This window comes from Equus quagga, chromosome 15 (genome assembly GCF_021613505.1).
Source record: "Equus quagga isolate Etosha38 chromosome 15, UCLA_HA_Equagga_1.0, whole genome shotgun sequence".
Lineage (NCBI taxonomy): Eukaryota > Metazoa > Chordata > Mammalia > Perissodactyla > Equidae > Equus > Equus quagga.
This window is the reverse complement of record NC_060281.1, coordinates 64821059-64840351: the sequence shown is the minus strand read 5'-3', so window position 1 is coordinate 64840351 and position 19293 is coordinate 64821059.

Here is a 19293-nt window from a genome sequence, read left to right as displayed (position 1 = left end):
TAGACACACCTGGGGTATTACTGAAACCTCCTAGGACAGTGTAGACACACCTGGGGTATTACTGAAACCTCCTAGGACAGTGTAGACACACCTGGGGTATTCTGGAGACATGGGTCATGAAGTAGACCCATGTTCCAAAGTCAGAGTAGACATCCATGGGGGAATTAGAGGGTAGTCCTAGCGTAGACACAACTATTTTATTAGGGAGACATCACAGGTAGTGTAGACACACATGGGGGACTTAGGGAGACAACCCATTTCAGTTTAGACATACCCGCACTATGAGGCAGTCATCCCAAGTCAGTGTAGACACACGTGGGGATATACAGAGGCATCACAGGTCAGGGTAGTCACTATTGTGGAATTAGGAAGACAAACCCTCACAGTGTCAACACATCTAAGAATTGGAGATCTATTCCAGCTCAGTTTAGACACACCTGAGATATTACAGATTTCAGGTCAGAGTAGAAAATCAGAATAGGGAGACATGAGGTTTGCATAGACACGCCATTAGAATTAAGGAGATGTCTTGTGAAATACGTACCTGGATAATTAGGGAAACATCCCAAGGTGGTGTAGACAGACTGGGGATTTATGGAAACAAGCCAGTTAAGCATAAACGCACCTGGGGAAGTAGGTTGCTATCCCAGGCCAGGGTAGACACCCCTTGGATATTAGGGGCTATCCTGGATCAGGGTAGACACACCTTTACACACTTACACCTTTAGAGAAAAAACAGGTTAGAGCAGAAATACTTGGGGACCTATGTAGATATCCAAGTTCAGAAAAGACACATGAAAGGAAACGGACAGACATCCCAGGTCAGTGTAGACTCGCCTGAGGAATTAGGGAAACACCCAGGTCAGGGCAGAAACACCCGTGGATCTATGAAGATATGTCATGTCAGAGTAGACACACCTAGAAAATAATGGGACATCCTGGGCAGTGCAGACATATCTGGGAATAAGAGAGATGTCCTAGGTCACAAGTGACACACCTAGGAATTTAGGGAGATAACCCACGTCAGTATAGACATGCATGGAGAACTAGGGAGACAGCCTGGGTCAGGGTGGACACTCTTGGGGAATTGGAGAGACATCCTAGATCAGAGGAGACACATCCGGGGAACTAGGTAGACATCCCAGATTAGACACAGCTGGGGAGGTATGGAGACCACCCAGGTAGTGTACACACTCCTGGGGGAATTAAGAGACATCCTGTGTCACAATAGACTCACTGGAGAACTAGGAAGACAACCAATGTCAGAGTTAGACACACCTGGGGAATTAGTGTCTCATCCTAGTTCAGAGTAGACACGTTTCAGGAAAAAGAGAGACATCTCATGTCAGTGTAGACACTACTAGGAAATAGGAAGACACACTAGGTCAGAAAAGATGTACCTAATGAGTTTGGGACACGTATAATATCAGGGTTGACACACCTGGGGAATGAGGACCTCCCAAGTCAAGGTAGACCAAACTGGGGAATTAGAGAGAGATCCCAGGTAAGAGTAGACACATCTGGTTTGTTATGGAGACATACTTGGTCAGGGTAGACAAACTAGGATGTTAGGCAGACATCAATAGGCATGCCAGGGAAATACAGACACTCCCCGGGCATTCAAGAGTCATCCTAGTTCAGCATAGGCACAACTAGGGAATTAGGGAAACATCTCTGGTCAGTGTAGGTATTCCAGAGGTTTTAGGAAGACATTCCAGGTCAAGCAGACAGGCCTGGAGAACTAGAGAGACTGGCTGGTTCAGTGTAGACACACCTACACCTAGAAAATTAGGAGACATCCCAGGTCTGGGTAGACACACCTGGGGAATTAGGGAAACATCCAGGTCATAGTAGAAACACCTGAAAATTTAGAGAGACAGACATCATCAGGGTAGACAAAACTGGGGAATTATAGAGACATCCCAGGTCAGGTAGGAAATACTAGGGAATTAGGGAGACACACCTGGTCAATAGAGACAAAACTAGGTTATTAGGGAGACAACCAATATCAGGGTAGACATAACCCAGGAAGTTGGGGAGATATCTTAGACCAGTTTGGACAAATCTGGGCAATTAGGGAGAAATCTCATGTCTGAGAAGAGAAACCTGGGAAAATAATGAGACATTCTAGGTCAAGGTACACCACCTTGGGGATGAGGGAGATAACCTCAGCTCAGAACAGACACACACTCTGGGTAATTAGGGACACTCCACTAGTCAGGATAGACACAGCTGGTGAATCAGGAAGATATCCCAGTTCAGCGGAGACACATATGGGAAATTTGAGAGACATCACTACTCAGGGTAGACGCAATTGGGGAACAAAGGACACATCTCAGGTTAGAAGAAACACACCTGTGGAATTAGGACTACAACCCAGGTCAGTTTAGACACACCTGGGGAATTAAAGCGAAAATGCAGGTCAGAGTAGACACACCTGGGGGAAAGGGAAACATCACAGGTAAGTGTGGAAACACCCATGGAATTAGGGAGACATCCAAGATCAAAGTAGACAATGAGAGAACTAGAGAGACATCCTAGGTAAGAGGAGACTTACCTGGGGAATTAGGGAGACATTGCAGGTCAGTATAGACACAGCTGGGGGATTTGGAAGATATCCCAGGTCAGTGTAGACACAACTGAGGAATTAGGCAGACATCCCAGCTCATGACTGACATACCTGGGGTTCTAGGGATTTGTCCCCATTCTGCACAGAAGTTCCTGTGAAATTAGGCAGACATCCTATGTCAAGGTAGGCACATGAATAATTAGAGATGCATTCCAGGTCAATGTAGACACATCTGTGGAATTAGGGAGCCATCCCAGGTCAAAGTAGACACATATGAAAAATGTGGTTGACATCACTGGTCAGGGTAGACACATATGGGGAAGACGGGATACAAGCCAGGTCAGAGTAATAACCTGAGGAATTAGAGACATCCCTCATCAGTGTAGACAAGCCCAGGGAATTAACACACAACCGGACTGTGTTAGACACATGTAGAAAATAGAGAAACAGCCCAGGTCAATGTAGATATAACTGAAGAATGATGGAGACATCCAAGATGAGCGCTGACACACCTGGGTGATTAGGGTGACATCCCATGTTTGGGTGGAGACACCTGGCAATTAGGGAGGTATGCCAGGTCAGGGAAGACACACCTGAGGAACACTGGAGACAGCAGATTCTGGACACACCTGTATATTAGGGTGTGTAACCCATTCAGTGTAGACACATCTAGGGAGTTAGGGAGACATCACTGGTTAGTTTAGACAAAGTGAGGAGTCAGAAAAACATCCAAAATCAGGGTAGAAACCCTTGGGGCATTATAGAAATATACCAGTTCAGTGCAGAAACACCTGGGAATAAGGGAGATATACAAGATCAGTGTAGACAGACTCACCCCAGGGTATGGTAGAAACACCAGGGGGACTAGGGAGACATCTCAGGACAGGGAAGACACACTTGGGGAGGATGGGAGACACTCCAGGTTAGAGTAGACACTTGAAAATTATGGAGATAACCACGTCAGGTTAGACACAGCTCACAACGAGAGGGACTTCCAGTATAGACACTTGGGGAGTAAGAGAGCTATGCCAGGTCATAGTAGACACACCGGGAATAAAGACCACGCACGTCTCAGTCAGCGTAGGCACGCCTGGAACCAGGGAGACATCCCAAGTCAGTGACATCTGGGGAGTCACAAACACTTCTGGGGAACTAGGGAGACATGCAAGGGCAGGACAGATGTAGCTGGGGAAGTAGGGAACATCACAGATTCCGGTAGATACACCTGTGGAATTATACACGCACCCCAGTTCCCTGAAGACAAACCTGGGAAATGGGGAGACATATCAAGTCAGTGGAGACACACTTAGAGAATTAGGGAGACATCCCAGGTCGGTGTAGACACGCCTCGGGAACTAGGGAGGCATCGCAGAGGTGGACGAGTTGGGGAATCGGGGAGCCTTCCAGGTCAGAGTAGACTCTGCTGGGGAATTAGAGAGGCATCTCAGGTGAGCTTAGACGTGCTTGGACAACTTTGCAGAAATGCCCATTCAGGGGAGACAAAGGATGGTATTAGGGCAACATCCCAGGTCAGGGTAGACACGTGGGGGGATTATAAAGACATCCCACGTCGGGGTAGCCGCACTTCACATAAGGGAGACGTCCCAAGTCAGAGTAAACACACCTAGGCAATTAGGACGGTGTCCCAGGTCAGTGTCAACACACTCGTTCTGGTTCGTCCTGCACTGCTCCCTCTGCAAATAGGTTTTAAATTCTCCTCAAGTACATTGTCCTTTTTAAGGGTAACATCTGGTCATCTGGGATCTTTGAAACTTCTGGAAGTTTATAATGGCTGGAGAATCTAATTTTGAAAGACTAAAGTAGATAAAGCTTGCGGAAGACAGAGACCATAAGCTGCCCCTTCAGCTCCTTTATTCGTGGAACTCGCCTGTTACAATATGTACAGTGTCATGGTGACAGGGGGTGGGGACAAAAATCCTAAAAAGCTTGGAAAAGATAAATTTATAAGTTTGGACTCTTGGCTGCAAGTGACTTGAACCTGATTCTTGCTGGCTTGAGGAAACAGGGCTCTTCTTTTTTCTTCTTTTCCTTATTTTTTTGCTTGCATGCTTGAAAAGGCCGTGAGAGCCCTGAGTCCAGGCACAGCTGCAATCAGGGCTCAGCGGCATTGGGACCACAGTGTCTTTCTCAGGTGGCTCTGCCTTCTGAATTAAAGTCATTGTCAAGCTCCACATGGCTTCACCCGAAAGGCCCAAACTCAGATCCTCATTAGCATTAGCAGCCCAGACTTTAAACAAACATTTACCAGTCACTTTATGAAAATACCACAAAGCGAAAGTCCTGAAACAAGACGTTCGCTAAATCGGGGGTGTTGTCAAAGAGTTTATGAGGACGATACATTTAATCCAAGACCTGAAGATTAAATATCAACTGAACCAAAGAGATACGGGGAGAGCATTCCGGGCAGAGGGAGCTGCCAACGCATAGCTCTGGATCTGGAAAGATCCCGGCCCTTTGAAGAACTGATTCCAGGTCAGGGCAAGAAACGTACGTGACGAGCTTGGGTTGTCTGGTGTTTCACAAAGCAAGGCAGCTGCGAAGGGCTAGTGGAGTGATGTCAGCAGGACACAGGAACCAGCACGACGGGTTTCTCACTAGACAGGGAGGGGTTAATTCAAACATCAAAAAGAATCACGGCTGTAATGGATTAAAAGACATGGGGCATGTAAAAAAAATCAAGTCTACAAATCAGAAGTGAGAGTGTGAACATGACTACGTACCTCACAGAGATAAAAGGATTAAAAGAGAAACCGTGAACAACTGTACATAAACGATTAGATACCCCAGGGGAAGTGGACAAATTTCTAGAACACACAAACTACCACAACTGACCGAAGAAGAAAATCTGATCAGACCACAACAAGTGAAGAGATTGAACAATAACGAAAACCTCCCAGCAAAGGAAAGCCCAGGACCAGACGGCTTCACTGGTGAAGACTGTGAAACATTTCAAAAGTGACCACGGCGCCCAGTGACCTGTTTTACAGACAACCCCCGCGGCTTTCACCGCTGAGGAACCAGCAGCCAGCACAGCTGCCTCAGAACCCCTGCACATTTCACCAGCTTCCACACGGGTATTTGCATTTTCTGATGCTAGCTGCCTGAGTCCCTCTCTGCCCCTTTCCCATTCCACCCCTGCCAGAGCCCAGCCCTGGCAGCCATCCCACAGCTCTGCAGCCACACCAGTGCAAGACACAGCCTAGGTCCCGTGGCTGATGCCCACTGCTGTGTGTGCACTCAGGGCTAGCCTCTGCATCTGTGCACTTGCACACTGCCAGCCTGATGCCCTTCACGGGCCTCCACTGCCATGCACATGCCCGGGCGAGACTGTGTAGCCACAGGAGAGCATACTGACAGCCAGGGGCCCCCAGCTGTGAGGGCACCCACAGTTGTCCCTGTCCCTTGCTGCCTACCCCAGCCCCTACCACTACATATCTGTTTGCAACTGGCCCCTTCCACTGCACATGCCCTTGTAGCTACACCCAGCAACTGTGTGTGTGCACATCACAGGCTATGGCCACTACTACTGCTGCATCCCCTGGTCCCTAGCTGATGGACCTGGAGGTGCTGCTGGGGACCCTGACAGCCCTCGCAGCCTCTGTGGACCCCACACACATTTGCTAAGGACCACACAATTGTCAATACTGTGGACCCCACCAACATAAGTCAGTGAGTCACCACACCAATCCAGAACCACTGCTGCCACACACACCCCTATCTGGTGCCCTGCACCACTTATGCACCACAGTATGCTCCCACTTGCAAGTGAAGGTCTTTCCATACTGAAGTCAGCCCATGAAGTCTGGAAGCGGTGACAGCTTCTTCAAATGTGCAGACACCACATAAAGCTACAGGGATCATGAAGAATCAGGGAAACATGACTCCCCCAAAGGAGCATCGTAAATCTCGAATGGTTGGCCCCAAAGAAACGCACACCCAGGAAACGCCTGACAAGGATTTCAAAATAATTGTTCTAAAGATGCTCAGAGAGCTACAAAAGAACACAGAAATAATTTAACAGTATCAGGAAAACAATACAAGAACAAAATGAGAAGATCAACAAGGAGGTAGAAAACATAAAAAAGAACCAAACAGGGGCTGTCCCCATGACATAGTTCAAGTTCATGGGTTCAGATCCCAGGCATGGACCTACACCACTCATCAGCCATGCTGTGGCAGCGGCCCACATACAAAATAGAGGAAGACTGGCACAGATATTAGCTCACAGCTAATCTTCCCCAACAAAAAAAGAAGAAGAAAAGAACCAAACAGAAATTTTGGAGCTGAATAATACAGTGACTGAACTGAAGGAACTCAATAAAGAGCTTCAACATCTAGACCAAGGAGAAAAAAGAATCAGGCAGAGGAGTAAAAAGAAAAAAAGGATGAAAAGGAATGAAGAAAGCCTACGAGTCTTATGGGACACAGTTACCAAAAGTTCACTCTCTGATCCTGATGCCAATTCAAATAATGAGAACAGAGTCTTGGGAGAAAAAGGAAAGGCTTTACTTTGCCAGGCAGAGGGAGCAAAGCAAAGGGCCAGTGCCCCAAAAGTTGCTTGCTCCCTGTTAATAAATGGGTAGGGGTTCTTACTTTGGGTTTTAGGTAGGGGAGGGGGCCATAGCCTTCTCAGTCAGTGTTTTCCCATCAGCCTGTGTCTGGAGCTGCTTCCAGCAGAGGAGACAAAGGATTTCTCAGATGAGTGTCCTTAGCTGTGTATCTCCATGGTGGAAGGCAGACTCTGCCGTCAGGGAGCTGAGGAGTTGGGCCTGAGGAGCTTCGGTTTCTTGATATTCTCTGGACACTAGTTTCTCTGAGAAAGAACTTCAAGGTCCTGGGATCAGCCACAACTTTAGTGGGAGCCCAGAGTGAGGTCATCCGGACTTTAACAATTTGTGACTTCTATTTGGCTCTATAGCTCAGGGGGTCAGAGGTTAAAGAAACAAGCATCTACATTTGAGTGTGACTAAGGAACCAGGGACCTGGGAATGTGTGCTTTTAATTTTAACCCATATATGCTGGGTTCACTGTAGGGGAACCAATATCAGGTCTGATACTAACTAAGAGCCAGTAACACCACCATAAAGAAAAACAATCTACACAACCTTGGGGTCCCAGAAGGTGAAGAGAGGGAAAAGTGGGTAGAAAGCTTATTTAAAGAAATAATGACTGAAAATCTCCCAAACCTGGGGAGAGATTTGGACATCCAAGTTCATGAGGCTAGCAGGCTGCCCCAAAATTTATCTTCTCCAAGATATATGATAAGACAGCCTAAAATCAAACACAGAGAAAATTTTAAAAGCAGCAAGAGAAAAAATTCTCTCATACAAGGGAACCCCTATAAGGCAATCAGCAGATTTCTGAGAAGAGACTTTGCAGGCCAGGAGAGAATGAGACGATATATTCAAGTGCTGAAAGAAAGAAACTACCAATCAAGAAAACTTAACCCAGAAAAGTTGTCCTTCAGAAATGAAGGTAAGATAAAGACTTTCCCAAATAAACAAAAGCTTAAGGACTTCAGCAACTCCAGACCTGCCTAACAAGAAATGCTGAAAGAAGTTCATCAGATGAAATGAAAGGACACTAACCAGTAACACAAAAACATATAAAAAGAAACAACGCACTGGTAAAGGCAAGAACACAGTCAGATTCCGAATGCTCTAATACTGTAATATGGTAGTGGAGGCTAGCCATGTAACTCTAGTATACAGGTCAAAGGACAAAAGTATTAAAAATAGCTATAGCTACAATAATGTGTTAAATGATACACAATATAAAAAGATGTAAAGTGTGACATCAAAACAAAATCAGGGGAAGAATAAAGAGGTAGAGTTTTTGTATGCTATTGATGTTGTTATCAGCATAAAACAGATTTATATCACACAAGATAAATAGAAGGGAATCAAATTATACCACTACAGAAAATCATCAATTCACAAAGGAAGAAAAGACAGCAAGAGAGAGAGAAAGGAACAAAGGAACTCCAAAACAGCCAGAAGACAGTTAACAAGATGGCAATAGTAAATACTTACCCATCAATGACTACATTAAATGTAAATGGATTAAATTCTATTCTCTAATGAAAAGGCATAGGTGGCTATATGGATTAAAAAACAAGACCCAATTATGCTGTCTGTGAGAGACTCACTTCAGCTTCGAGGACACTCATAGCCTCAAATTGAAGGGATGGAAAAAGATATTCCACACAAATGGAAGCCAAAGTGAGCAGGGGTAGCTATACTTACATGAGACAAGATAGACTTTAAGTTAAAAAAAGTAACAAGAGACAAAGACTGTTATTAAATAATGATAAAGGAGTCAATTCATCAAGAGGATTTAACAAATGTAAATATGTATGCACCCAACATCAAAGTACCTAATTATACTAAGCAAATACAGCTCTGAGGGAGTAATAGACAACGATACAATAATAGTAGGGGAATTCAATACACCACTTTCAACAATGGATAAATTTACAGATGGAAAATCAATAAGAAAATGCTAGACTTGAACTTTAGAACAAATGAACTAACAGACATATATAGAACACTCTAACAGCAGCAGAATGCATATTCTTCTCAAGTGCACATGGAAAATTCTCCAGGATAGATAGGTCATAAAATAAGTCTCAGCATATTTTTAAAAATTGAAATTATACCAACTACCTTTTCCAACCACAGTGGTATGAATCTGGAAATCAATAACAAAAGGAAAGCTGGAAAATTCACAAATATGTGAAAATGAAACTACAATGAAATCAAAAAAGGAAATAAAAAGTATATTAAACAAATGAAAATGGAAACATAACATATTAAAACTTATGGGATGCAGCAAAAGCAATGCTAAGAAAGAATTTCATAGAGATAAAGGCCTACAGTAAGAAAAAAGAGAGATCTTAAATAAACAACCTAACTTTACACCTCAAGGAACTAGAAGAGTAAACTAAGCCCCAAGTTAGCAGAAGGAAGGAGACAACAAAGATCAGAAATGAATGAAGTAGAGAATAGAAAATCAATTGAAAAGATCAACAAAACTAAAAGTTTGTTTTTTAAAAGATAAACAAAGTTGACAAACATTAGCTAGACTGACCAAGAAAAAAAGAGGACCCAAATGAAAGTATAAAGACAAATGAGACATTACAATTGATACCACAGAAATACAAAGAATCATGAGACTTCTGTAAATAATTATACACAAAAAAATTGGACAACCTAGAAGAAATGGATAAATTCCTAGAAATATACACCCTATCAAGTATGAATCATGAAGAAACAGAAAATTTCAATGGACCAGTAACAAGTAAGGAGATTAAATCACTAATCAAAAACCTCTCAACAAAATAAAGCTCAGGACCAGATGCCTTCACGGGTAAATTCTACCAAATATTTAAAGAAGAATTAACACCATTCTTCTCAAATTCTTCCAAAAAATTGAAAAGGAAGGAACGTTCCCAAACTCATTTTACAAGGCCATCATTACACTGATACAAAAGCCAGATAAGAATACTACAAGAAAAGAAAACTAGACTAATATTCCTATGAATATGGATGCAAAACTTCTCAACAAAATACCAGAAAACTGAATTCAACAGCACATAAAAGGATCATACACCATGATCAAGTGGGATGCAAGAATGGTTCAACATACAGAAATAAATAAATGTGATACACCACATTAATAAAATGAAAGACAAAAATCATATGATTATCTCAATAAATGCAGAAAAAGCATTTGACAAAATCCAACATCCTTTCATTATAAAAACTCTCAAGAAATGATATATAGAATGAACCTACCTTAAAATAATAGAGGCCGTATATGACAAATCCATAGCTAGTGTCATCCTCAATGACGAAAATTTAAAAAATTTCTCTCTAAAATCAGGAACGAGACAAGGGTGTGCATTCTCACCACTCCTATTCCACATAGTACTGGAAGTCATAGCCAAAGCAGTTAGGCAAGAACAAAAAAATAGACATCCAATTTGGAAAAGAAGTAAAATTGTCGTGTTTGCTGATGACGTGATCTTGTCTAATAGAAAATCCTAAAGACTCCAACAAAAACAAAATTTTAGACCTAATAAATGAATTCAGCAAAGTTTAAGGATACAAAAACCTACATATAAAAATCAGTGGCATTTCTATACACTAAGAATGAACTACCTGAAAAAGAGATGAAAGCAATTCCATTTTCAATAGCATCAAAAACAATAAAATACTTCGGGATAAATTTAACCAAGGAGGTGAGAGATCTATACACTGAAAACTGTAAGATATTGATGAAAGAAATTGAAGACAACAAAAATAAATGGAAAGGTATCCCATGTTCACGGATCTGCAGTTAATATTTTTTAAATGTCCATACTACCCAAAACCATCCACAGATTCAGTGCAATCCCTCTCAAAATTTCAACAGCACTTTTCACAAAAATAGAGAAACCAATCGTAAAATTAGTATGGAACCACAAAAGACCCCCAATAGCCAAAGTAATCCTGAGAAAGAAGAACAAAGCTGGAGCCATCACATCTCCTGATTTCTAACTACATTACAAAGCTATAGTAATCAAAACAGTACGGTACTGGTGTAAAAACCTGCAAACAGACCAACAGAACAGAATCAAGAGCCCCAACATAAACTCACAGATATATGGTCAACTAATATTTGACAATGGGGAAAGGATATTCAATGGGGGAAATGGAGGATATTCAATAAATAGGGTTGGGAAAACTGGATAACCACAAAAGAATGAAATTACACCCCTGTCTTAGAACACTCACTAAAATTAACTTGAAATGGGTTAGAGATTTTAACATAAGACCTGAAACTCTAAAACTCTTGGAAGAAAACATAGGGGAAAAGCTCTTTGACATTGTTCTTGCAAATGATTTTTTGGATATGATACCAAAAGCACAATCGACAAAAGCAAAAAGTCAACAAGTGGGACTACACCAAACTAAAAAGCTTCTGTGCAGCAAAAGAAACAATCAGCAAAATGAAAGGCAACCTACAGAATGGGAGAAAATATTTGCAAACCATGTATCTGAAAAGAGATTAATTTCAAAATACACAAGGAACTCATATACCTCAACAGCAAGAAAGAAAATCTGATTACAAAATGGACAGAAGACTTGAGCAGATATTTTTCCAAAGAAGACACAGAAAAAGCCAACAAGTACACGAAAAGGTGCTCCACATCATTAATCATCAGGGACATGCCAATCAAAACTACTATGAAATATCACCTCACCTCTTAGAGTGGCTATTATCAAAAAAGACAAGAGAAAACAAATGCTGGCAAGGACATCAAGAAAAGGGAACCTTTGTACACCGTTGGTGGGAATGTAAATTGGAACAACCAAAAAAAACAGGAAAACAGTATGGAGGTTCAGCTCTTCAAAAAATTAAAAATAGAGCTACCATATGATCCAGCAATCCCACTTCTGGGTATATATCTGAAGAAAGTGAAATCACTATCTCAAAGACATGTCTGTACCCCCGTGTTCACTGAAGTATTAGTCACAATAGCCAAGATATGGAAACAACTGTGTCCATGGGCAGATGAATGGATAAAGAAAATGTGGTAGGTATATATAATGGAATATTATTGTCACAAAAAAGTAAATCTTGACATTTGTGACAGCACGGATGGACCCTGAGGGCATTATGCTAAGTGAAGTAAGTCAGAGAAAGACAAATACTGTATGATGTCACTTATACATGATAAAAACATCAAACACAGAAACAGAGAGTAGCATGGCAGTTGCCAGGTGCTGGGGGGTGAGAGAAATGGGAAGTTGTTGATCAAATGGTACAAACTTTCAGTTATAAGATGAACAAGTTCCGGGAGCTGACGTACAGCATGCTGACCATGGTTAAGAATACTGTACTGTACACTTGAAAGTTGCTGTGAAGCAGAGCTTTGACGTTCTCACCACCACAACAACAAAACAGTAATTATGTGAGGCAGAGGGTGTGTTAGCTAAGCTGACTGTGGTAAACACTTCACCGTATATATGTGTATCAAAGCAAACTTACACAATGTCATATGCCAATTATATCTCAATAAAGCTGGAAAATAAAGAGAACTACAAACCAATACCCCTTATGAACATTGATGCAAACATCCTCAAAAAAATACTATAAAACCTAACCAGCAGCATAGTAAAAGAATTCTGCACCACGTCCAAATGCTATTTACCCCAGGAATGTCAGGATGGTTAAACACACAAAAAATAATTCAATGCAAAACATGTAATTATTAGAATTTTAAAAATCATGATCACATCTATCAATGCAGAAAAAGCATCTGACATATTTTAACACACTTTCATGATTTAAAAAAATACTCAACAAACTAGGAATGAAAGGAAACTTTCTCAACTTGACAAAAGACATTTATGAAAAACTATTTCATTTAAGTGAGAGTAGTAATATTCACAGAGACAGAAAGTAAAATGGTGGCTGCCATGTGCTGTGGTAAGGGTTAATGAGGAGTTATTATTTAATGGGCATAGAATTTCAGTTTTGCAAGATGAAAAGTGTTCTAGAAATGGATCTGGTGACTATTACATAACAATATGAGTGTTCATAATATCACTGAATTGTACATTTAAAAATTAAGATGGTAAATTTTATGGTATATGTATTTTACCACAATAAAAAAAATCAGTAATCTAAAAAAAAGCTATGGACAACAGCATACTCAGTGGTTAAAGACTAGAAGTTTTTCCCCTAAATTCAGGAACAAAACAAAGACGTCTGCTTTTGCCCCTTCTATTGTACTGGAATTCCTAACCAGAAGATGTAGGGAAGAAAAAGAAATAAAAGACATATAAATCAGAAATGAAAAAGAAAAATTATTCCTATTTACAGGTGACTTGACCTTATATATAGAAAATCCTAAAGAACACACACAAATACACACACAAAATCTGTAAAAGTTAATGAAGGAATTCAGCAGTTGCTGGATGCAAGATCAACATCCCAAAATTAGTTGTATTTTTATACACTAGTAATGAACAATTCAAAAATTAAGAAAATAATTCCATTTACAATAGCATCAAAATAATAAAACACATAGGAATAAATTTAATCAAGGATGTGCAAGACTTGTACACTGAAAATAAGCAAATTGCTCAAAGAAATTTTAAAAGACCTAAATAAATGGAAATACATCCTCTGTTTGTTGATTAGGGATTTAGTACTGTTAAGAAGTCAAAACTATGCAAAGCAATCTACGGATTCAAGGCAATCGTCATCAAAATCCCAATAGTCTTTTTTTGCAAAAATGGTAAACCAGATCCCAAAATTCATATGGAATTGCAAGTTATCTCAAATAACCAAGACAATCTGGAACAAGAACAAAGTTGGAAGGTTCACACTTCCCTCTTTCCAAACTTATATAAAGATATGGTGACCAAAGGAGTGGCAGAATGACAGACATATAGACAAATGAGAACTGAGAGTTCAGAAATAAACCTGTATATCCATGGTCAATAAATTTTTGACAAAGATTCCAAGGTCATTCTATGGGAAAAGAATATTCTTTTCAACAAATGGTACAGGAACAGCTGGATAACCATATGCACAAGAATGAAGTTGGAACCCCATCTCACTCGACATACAAAAATTAACTAAAATGGGTTAGAGAACTAAAGTTAAGAGCTAAAACTATGTATTTCTTTGTTGAAAACTTAGGGGTAAATCTTCGTGACCTCGGATTTGGTAATGAATTCTTAGATATGACACCAAAAGCACAGGCAACAGAAGAAAAAATAAACTGAACTTTATCAAAATTAAAACCTTTTGTATATCAAACGACACTATCAGGAAAGTCAAAAGGCAACCTACACAATGGGAGGAAATACTTGCAAATTATAAATCTGATAAGGGTTTAGTATCCAGAATATATTAAGAACTCTTACGTCTCAACAACAAAAGACAACCCAATTAAAAATTGAGCAAAGGACTTGAATAGACATTTCTCCACAGAAGATACACAAATGGCCAAAAGCACATGAAAATATGCTCAACATTGGTAGTCATTAGGGAAAAGCAAATCAAAACTACTCAGAGATCCAGTTCACAGCCAGTAGGATGGCTATAATAATAATTTTTGAAAATGGAGGATAACATGTGTGGGCAAGGATGTGGAGAAAGTGAAAACCTCAGACATTGCTGATGGAAACGTAAAATGCTGCAGCTGCAGCTGCTGTGGAAAACAGCTGAGTATTTCCTCAAAATGTTCAATATAGAATTACCAAATGACCCAGCAATGCCACTCCTATGTATATACCCCAAAGAATGGAAAACATGTATTCAAAGAAATACTTGCACGTGAATGTTCATAGCAACACTATACTTAATAGCCAGAATTTGAAAGCAACCCAAATGTCTCTCATTCAATGAATGGATAAACAAAAGTGGTCTATCCATACAATGGGATCTTATTCAGCCACAAAAATGAGTTGAGCACTAACACACACTACAACATGGATGAACCTCAAAAACATTTTACTAACTGAAAGAAGTCAGAAACAAAAAGTCACATAGGGGCGTAGTGGTTAAGTTTGCACGCTCCACTTCAGCAGCCTGGGATTTGCCTGTTTGGATCCCAGGCGCAGACCTACGCACCGTTTGTCAAGCCATGCTGTGGCAGCATCCCACATACAAAAAAACAGAGGAACATTGGTATGGATGTTAGCTCAGGGACAATCTTCCTCACAAAAAAAAGTCACATATTATATGGTTCCATTTATATGAAATGTCAAGCAGCTGCAAATCTCTAGAGTTAGACAGTTGATTAATCATTGCCAGGAGCTGGGTTGGAAGAATGAGGGGTGATCAAAATGTTTTGGAACTGGACAGAAGTGATAGCTGCACAGTATCATAAATGTACTAAATGCCACTGAACTGCACACTTTAAAATGCTTAATTTTATGTTAAGTGAATTTCATCTCATTTAAAACAAAAGCCATGAGTACAATAAAGGATGTAGGGGGTAACAAAGACAAAAATACATACAAAATTCATCATACTCCACGAGAAGTTACTAGGATGCCAATTCATTACTCTGAAAATTGATAAATAAAGGGAAAAATTAAGCATTTATCCTGCCTTTCTAGTACGAATTGTACTTGATGGTAAATCCATAGTCCTGGTGGATGTGGAATAGCTCGTCTAAACAAAAGAACTCAAGCAAATAATTTCAGAAGAAGTGAGAGAACGAGAAGCTTCAACACCTTATTAAAAAAATCAATTCTGATAATTTCAGGGGGTGTTAAAACTAGTAGGTGGAAGATCGATGGGAAAATTTACACTGAGGGGTACAGTGTCACCATTTGAAGTCACTGATCCATCAGCACCATGAAAAGTGAGACGGGCAGTCACATGCGCCTCCTGATATGATACAGCATAAAGAGCTCAGCTTCGCCTTTGACATATTCATACACACTAACGAAATATAATCAGGCCTTGATTTCATTCCAAGCCTGCAGCAAGCTGGGAGACAGGAGAGCAGGCGAAGCAACAGCCAAGGAAGCAACTCAGCTAAAATCCAAATACAGGGCGTTCTAACAAAGACGTGTGACGCGGATTCTCCAAGTGGTCGACATGACAACGGAAACCCACAATGTGGGGGAGGGACGGGACCCATGCTGGACTCAGAGAGACTTAAGAGAGACAGCTTTCATACACAATCTGTAGCATTTTTTTGGATCTGAGTTCAAAGGAAACAACTATTAAAATATAGTTTTTTTAGACAGAATTTGCACATGGACTGGCGTTAAATTAAGGAATTGTTTGCTTAGTAAAGCGTAATAATAGCATGGTATTTATGGGAGATGAGAGTATTAGGATGCATGTTGAAGTATTTAGGAGAGAAATGACATGATGCACAGAATTTGCTTTAAAATCCTGCAGTGCAGACGAAGGCTGTGCTGTCTCGTCTTTTCCTCCTCCAGACCCGCTCCCACTTCTCTCCCTGGCTCTGTGCCCAGGAGGCTGATCCCGATATCCTGCAATAAAGGGACCGCTTTCCTCTGGAGCGCTCTGGTTCAACCAAAAGGCAAGTGGGAGTGTTTAGAGCATTTCTTTCTGGGCTCCCTGGCTGCTAGGCTGGAGGTTGGCACTTGTCCCCCCTGCTCCCCTCCTCTTTGCTGCAGCCCTTGTCACACAGCCCATCCTGCAGAGACAGTCACGGCTCTTGTGGTTGGAGCAGCTACCCTCGCTGCCAGCTCGGGCTCAGAGGTCTGAGCTGCTCCCTGCTGGTGCTGATCCCAAAGTGCCTTGCCAGCCCTCACCGACTCCTGTCCCCCTGCCCGCTCCTGCGGAATCGGTCCCTGCAGGAACCTCTCTCCCGTTACCCTGTGTGGGTGGCATTTGTTACCGGTGGGGACTCTCGCTGCTTTTGGGGTGGCAGAGTGCTCACGGCTGTTGATGTTGGGCGATGGGTATCTGAGAGTTTTACGTCTCCTCCAACCTTGTGTATGTTTGTCAATTTTTTATACTAGGAAAGCAAATACAAATCCGTATGCATGTGTATACCCTATGTTTCCATTTTTAATATTATAAATTTACGTTTGTGCACAGAGGATGTTTGAGAAGGATAAACACCCGGGTTTAATGTGTGGCTACCTCTGAGAAATGGGATCAGGAGGCAATGGAGCAGGAGGGGACAGAGAGGAGAGGACTTACACTTTTACTTCATGCTCTTGGGTTTTTCACCCCCGGGCCCCTCTCACTATCCCAGTGCATCTTGTTCTGTGCTCCATTCTTCACCTGACACAAAGCCTTTGCAATGCTGTTCCACATTGCCAGAATGCTCCACCTTGCTCCCACTCACCTCCCCTCCGACCACCACCACATTCCACATGCAGTGAACTTGCATTCATGTTAGAGCACAACTCACCTCGTACTCCCTCCAGGAGACGGTGACCAGGGAGATGAGGTGGGGCGCCCTCTTGCACAGGCAATCCGTGCCGCACAGCTCACCTGCAGACAGCTCACCCCACACCGCTGTGCACATACCCGTGTGATATTTGTGGATTCACAGGGGTGGTCTCACATTTATTTTGCGAGTTTGTGAATTCCCAGCATTAATTTTACATTTACTTGTGTGATCATTTGAGCTCAAAGAGCCCCAACTTTTCACAATATTCCCAGCACAGCGGCAGGCGCATGAGAAGTCCTCAAAAATGTACTTTGCTGAATTCTTGAAAATTTATGCTAGAACGTATTAAATTTTTGTCATGTAAAATGAATTAATTTTAAAATCTATATACATTTTTGAGGAAAATTTAGTCTAGTAATCTAAAATCTTGAGGGTAAGGAAGGACTTTTTAAGCATAATGCAGACCAATAGGAAATAATAAACAAAAGATAGGTTAATAACAGATTTTAAAGTTTCTGAGTGTAAATAAGACATCATAATATAAGGCAAATAAACTGGATGAAAATATTCGAAGAAAATATGAAAACCAACAAGTTCACACCCTTACTATCTGAAGCGTGTACTCAGGTCAATAAAAAGGAGCTTCCTAGACGCAGAGGGAGGGCACGGAAAGGGCGTCACAAAGACCCACACGTACACAACACGGCTGCCCAAGAAGCCAGCATCTCAGGTACCAAGGCCGTGCAAACGAGGAGAAAAGATTTTGGTTCACTGGGTTTAGCAAAGTGGAAAACGAGCGATAATAATTGACGCTGACGAGGGTCCAGGCACTGGTCACTCCAAGGCCCCTCCGGGCTGGGAAAGGGTCAGGTGCACAAACTTCCGGGGCCAGGGTGTGACACGTGTCCCAACCTGGCACATATCGGATCCACGAACGAGATCCTACAAGGACAAGCTCTCAGGGCGTGCGCACGGGGACACTCACCAACAGCATTTTACGCCAGAAGCTGTTGACAGCTAACCAGGCTCCCAGGAGAGAAGACGGCTTCACAGGTGGGGGAGCACCCACACAGGAAGCACCGGGCTCCTCTCTAGGAGACGGTGTCGACTGTACTCACCGGGACAAGGCCTGGTGTGATGAGAAATTAGAAAAGAATTTTTTGTACATAATGACCAAATTTTGTTTCAAAATATATGACATTAATATATGAAAAATTTAAAAGCTGAAAGAAAACCAACAGACGGCTCACTGGATGGGGTGTGGAGGGCACCCTGACTTCCTCCTTCGTAGCTTCCTGTTTTATCCAAAACGCTTTACATTGTTTCACTTCTTTTTTTTTAACAAGGGGCACATACCACTCTGACAAACAGCAAAGCAAAGCGTCAGTTCTGAGTTGGAGAGAGAAAACGGCCCTCCTCCTGGATGGCAGGCCCTTCTCTCAGCTGGAACAAGGCTCTGGAGCTGCCTGGGGACAACAACGTGCCCAGGAGGCACCCGCCACCCACCGGCCAGGGGACTCCCACGGCTCCCGCAGAGCCAGGAGCTGTCCGGGGTTTGCTGGCTGGGCCACATCTGGCGTCAGTGAGGGCCACAGCCTCAGCTGGCCTGGTGGTGTGGCCCAGCAGGAGTCCCCCGGTGGCTGCTTGGCGGGGGTTGATGCTTGGTCAGGTGACGGAGGATCGTAATGCTTTGCTTTTCTTTTCAAGCCTCCGTCAGTCCGGGTCCTGGGGACATAGAATTCCACGCAGAGGTTCAAATGAAGAAACTTAACTGAAGGGGCTCTTTACAGAGGGACAGACACAGAAGATGGGA